Genomic DNA, 6000 nt, shown 5'->3' on the forward strand with positions numbered 1-6000 from the left:
TTCCCATAGCTTGCCAAGGGAATTATGGGAACATTTCAAACTGCCTTTTCAAGTACTTTTAGGTATCAGATAAATGCTGGGCACAGTCAAAATCCAGTCAGTGTGTCTCTTCTCAGACAATCTAGGTTGCTGTAGCAGAAGTACTTAAGCCCTCATGTTTGGAAAAAGCCTGCTAAGATTATCTACCTGACACCTAGGGAAGTTATGAGAACCAGCTTAACTTTGTAAAACTCATGGAATTAATCCTCCTGCTTTGCATTTCTGTGACTTCTGTCTCACCAGATCTATAAATGGCTTTTTCTTCTAGTTCAATAAATCTTGCAGCAGCTCCAGAAGATAGGTAGGGGGCAGGTTTTGCCTGCATCTTACAGAATAAATATACATTTATCCAAGGTCATAGAGTTAGAAACAAACAACACAGCACCTTATTATCTTCTTCCCCACACAATCCTACTTTGTTGCATCCAGTTGATGCATACATGAATTAAAGTCTCACACTATTTTTATTTGGCTATCAGGCATTGCTTACACAATCATTTCAAGCTTCAAAGGCTGATTTACATAAATATTTAGGAAAAGAGAGGCATGAACTAACATTACTGTCATCTTGTGAACTCATACATGTGTATATTAACTTATTATTCAGGCTTAATATGAAATCAATAAAATGTGCATGTGATGAGTTTATTTAGAGGTGATATCATTGTGTTTTCTAAAATATATATTTACCAAAACCTTATAATGCATTAATATAACTTGTTTGTCATCTTCAAAAGATCTGAAACCTTCACAAGTAACATTAAACATCCCTCTTTTCTATTATCCTCTAGCTTAGAAATCCAGTGCATAAAGGCTCTGATGTCCTATGTCACAAAACCAACATTGTTCCCTTTACCTAACTCGACCTCCTCGAATCTACAAATAACAGTGCATGCAGATATCAAAACTTTGAGCTACATTTCCATTGGCATCTTTGGGAACACTTACCACAGGATGAGACAAAAGAAAGAGAAGGTACCCACAAATTCTCAAAGCCACTAAGAGACCAACCACCGTTTCCATCCAAGAAGATGGAGGTCTCTTTTCATAAACACTGATTCAAAGACAAATGGGCCAAGTTCTAGTACTAAATTCAGGAGGTTCCTGGTGCACAAGATACCAAGTAAATTTTACTGAATCAAATGTACAACATCCTTTGAAGATCAAGATTTTAGAGACTGTTCAGTCAGAGCACACAGAGGCAAATGCTGCAGAGAGGAAGCAACGGGAGGCATGAACAACACAGCTGAGCAGATACTAGGAGCTGTGTGCCACGTCACAGGTCTCTGTTTGATCTGGACAGAGTGTGTGTGATTGGACTCTCCTGTCCAGATACCGTCAGCAGTCTAAAAGTAAGGGTTTGGGCTATTTCCTTGCTGTCTAAGCGTTAAGACTTCCTAGAAACCTTAAGTCATGAACTTTAGCCATTTCTGCATCCCATACACTTCCTTCCTCATGTTTCCAAATGTTCATCATGTTATTTAAACTGACTTTATCGATTTTCCCTTCCTTGATACCTTCTTCACTTGATTCCCACCCTAGGATCCCAGACTCCTAATGCTTATTAAGTGTCTACCTATTCTCTGAAGCATAATTATCGGCTCCTAACTGTCATGTCTTATGACATCACATCCCGTTTAAAAGGTTTTCATTACAACAATCATCTTGTATTTTCCCTGCTGTATTTCATTCTCCAGTGCTTTGTAGGTGATCCTTATCTGTTTTCTCCATTCTCTTGACTGTCTGCACTTACTTTAATACTGCCCTTCTGTTATTCTAATTATCTGTCATTACTTATCCATCTTCTTCTTTAGAATACAAACTCCTGTAAGTTAGGGGCTGTGTCATGTAAATGTCTGCTGTCCTAAGTTCACAACCGAGGTCAGGCTCGCAAAGACATTTAGTAAGCGTTTGTTACTTGGACAAATGACACAAGGAATACTCTCATAGTTTTTGATAGTGTTTCTTAATATGGTCAGATATTCCCCGTTAGGATGACTCAAAGACACCCACCAGAGATGTCATGTGTAGCTAAATTTATACCTACAAGAACAGCTGAATCAATGAATAAAGCAACTTAATGCAAAGTGTCATTAAGTGAAAATGCTCACCTCCTCCAGTCTATTGCAAGCATACAAAGCTTTTCCAAAGAATGTGGCTAGATAACATATATGATGCTTTAGTCACGCTTTTTTCAAATATTGAAAAATGACAGTGAACTTTAATATTCTCTAAGAATGTGTTCAATTTTTAATGATAGGTTTAGTTACTCATTGTATTTCACACACACACACACACACACACACACACACAAAATCAGGTAAAGTTAGCAATATGTTCATTTGCTTTGTTTGACTGTAATCAACACACACATATGTATATATATCAAAGCACTATTTGGTATATGCTAAATATAGAATAAAAATGAAGCTCTTAAGAGTATACTAATTGCATAATAGAATTTACCAGATACTTCAGAACTTTTCTCTATGGATTCATGCTTTCTGTTTTCAGTTTCAAAGATTTTGTTTCTGAGCCACATTCATAAATGCATATTTTTTGTTGTTAAGAAACCCTGTCTTTATTCATCATGATATCTGTAATGCACCCGGAATTATGTTACCTGTATATGAAACTGAACTTGAAGGTTGTGTCCTGTGGACACCGCCCAGGCCAGTGTGTTTGTAGAGATGTCTCCTTTCTTTCTCTACGTGTCCTGGAATGTTTCCTATAAATCCCTGACATATGTGTTTTGTTTCTGAGTGTTCTTTACCATTGCACCATTTGTCCAGTGTTTTGATGATGAAGGATTCATGTGGTTACTGCTGATTTTTCTTACAGCTCTAGGGATTTAACTTAGGTCCTCACATATTCTAGGCAAGCCCTCTTCCACTGAGCTACAGCCCCAGCCCAAACAGGTTCTAACTAGGGGAGCATTCCAGTAAATCGTGGAATCCGGTGTGAGGTCCCTACTTAGTGTTCCAGTTTGTTTGACCTTATCCTAACAGTTTCTAAAAACACCTGGGCTTTAAAAAGACAGAATTGCACTGTGTCTGCCAGTCAATTAGGGAGAAAATAACATCTGAAATTATTTCCTACACCCATTGATGGATGTGCTACATTTCTGTATTTGTTTAATCTTCAAGTTCTCTCAGGTGAATTTATTAGTTTTCAATCTTTCAGTGAATCCTAGAGATTTGATGTGTTTGATGGCATTATAAACTTGGTCATTTTATCTTACTATTCACTGACTTTTTTTTAGTACATAAAATCAAAATTATTTTACTTTGGTTTTGAGTTTAGTTGCTTTAAAAAACAAATATACATATTAATTATAAATTGTTTATTTAAAAAAATAGAGAAAGGACGCAAGGAGCTGAAGGATTTGCAACCCCTTAAGACGAACAACAATATGAACTAACTAGTACCCTCAGAGCTCCCAGGGACTAAACCACCGACCAAAGAGTATACACATGGTGGGACTAATGGCTCCAGCAGCATATGTATTGTAGAGGATGGCCAAGTCTGTCATCAATGGGAGGAGAGGCCCTTGACCCTATGAAGTTTCTATGCCCCAGTATAGAGGAATGCCAGGGCCAGTAAGCAGGAGAGGGTGGTGTGGTGAGCAGGGGTAGGGGGGAGGGAACAGGGGTTTGTTTTTGTTGTTGTTGTTGTTGTTGTTATTTTTCGGAGGGGAAACTGGGAAAGGAGATAGCTTATGACATGTAAATAAAGAAAATATCTAATAAAAAAAAAGGAAAAAAAAAAAGGGAAAAGGGAAAGAAAAAAAATTCTATATACCTAAGCCTGGCCTGTTTAAATTAAACTTCCATTCCTTTCAAATCTGCCTGCCTTTCATTGGTTGATAAATTGCTACTGTTCACCTAGGAAGAGAAAGTATGTTCTATAGAAATGGTGGCAATGATCAAGCTTGTGTGGAGGCAGCGCCGCCCTCTGCGTGGGGGAAATGTTTCATTATTTTACTTTGAAGTGTGAATACGATGCTTGCTGAGAATTCTTTTGAAAATGGATAAATCATAATCACTGATTTTCCTCTGTTGTTAACTTGCTGACTTTTAGAAATGTAGGAAGAGCTTGTGAGTTTTATTTTATGCTTTTAAAGCTTCTTTCCATAAGTCCATTGTTTTGTAAATATTGATTATTAAATATTAAGCTACTTTTCATTCCTGCAGCAAACTATTTGAAATCAGAGAGTGTGATTGGGAGATATAAATTGAATAAATACATGAATTAATGAAAAAACAGAATCTGATTGACTTATATTTTATTTGAGACTTATTCAGGCATAACCACGATCTACCAAGTTTTTATTATTTATTTTCTTTTTTTGAGACCGCACCTCGTTATGTAGCCTTGACTGACCCAGAACCCACTTCATAGACCAGGCTGGTCTTGACCTCATGAAGATCCTCCTGCCTCTGCCACCTTTAGCTGAGGAGACTAAAGCCGTGCAATACCAAATACCAGACCCAGGTGCCTTTTCTTGGTGTAGTATCTTTGCTAGATTTTAAACTCAAGGTTATGTTGCTTTCATAAAGGAGTTTTGTAGAGAGTCACTCTTTATATCCTGAAAGAGTTCTTGTAAAGCCAGTAATACTTCTTTATTCCTCTTGGGGGGCCCAACATGGCAGTCACTTTGCATTGGACTTTGTGAGAAATGCTACTCACATGTACAGTTACATCAATTTCATCTCTGTTAGGCTTCCTACTTACTATTATAATCATTTAATAAAATGTTTGTCAAATGCCTTATCCATCTCTTCTGAAGTTTCAAGTCTATTGACATATATTTGTTTTTATAATATTTTTACACTATATTTTCATTTTGGCATACATTAAACCTAGACTCATCTCTTCTTTAGATTATTAATACTGGTCAAAGTTTTATTTCTCTTATTTTTATTCATGTTTTACCAGAAGTTTGCAAATTTATTAATTGTTGAATGCAACCTTTGGCTATTCTCATTTTGCATATTTTCCTTTAATTTAAATCTGTTTGCTGTGCACATATATAACTGTGCATATATTTACAACTTTATGTTCCTGTCTAGTCATTGCTTAGCTCTTTCCTACAAACTTTAATATGGTTTATTGATTATCATTTGATTGAATTTTTGAATGTCTGTTGTAAATTGTCTTTGCTTTGTAAACCCATTGAAAAGCATTCTATTTAATTATTGAGTATTAGAACTAAGTATGTTTAAATAATTAATTGCTAGTATGCTTCCATTGCAATCAGAAAAATTATTGTATAATTTTTGTTCATCTCTGAAGTTTTTTTAAAGTGTGTATTTTGTAACCAATAGTGGTAAATATCATAATAAACTTAATGCAAAAGTTATGCCGTGTATACCAGTCTGTGTTGTATTTATGTTCATTGGATTAAGTTTACTAATCAAGCTGTTTAAATACTTCATGGCTCTATTAATCCTTTGTTTATGTTCTACTTGTTAGAAATGGATAAAATATTAAGTTATTATTGGGTTTTTCTTTAGCTTTAAAAATCTATTCATTCTAGATATTCTGAAGACATATTAAGAATACTTTTAAAATTTTCATATTATCCCATAATTTTCATGTTTTGTCTCAGTAACTTAATTATCTTGTTCTCCAGGATTATTTCTTTCCTTCAACTTTTATGTTAGCTTAATAATGTTCATTTTAGCTAACTTCACTATATTTCAAACTTTTGTTTTTTTACAGTTTTGAAGTCTACCTTTATTTATGTATTTATTTATTGAAAATAGATTTTTCTTCCATACAATGCATCCCAACCACAATTTACCCTACCTCTACTTCTCCCAGCACCTCCTCCCCACCTTCTCTCTCTCTCTCTCTCTCTCTCTCTCTCTCTCTCTCTCTCTCTCTCTCTCTCTCTCTCTCTCTCTCTCTCTCCCTCTCTCTTTCTCTCTATCTCTATCCCTTCCCCCAAACACACAC

Source organism: Mastomys coucha, unplaced genomic scaffold, assembly GCF_008632895.1.
Source record: "Mastomys coucha isolate ucsf_1 unplaced genomic scaffold, UCSF_Mcou_1 pScaffold21, whole genome shotgun sequence".
Lineage (NCBI taxonomy): Eukaryota > Metazoa > Chordata > Mammalia > Rodentia > Muridae > Mastomys > Mastomys coucha.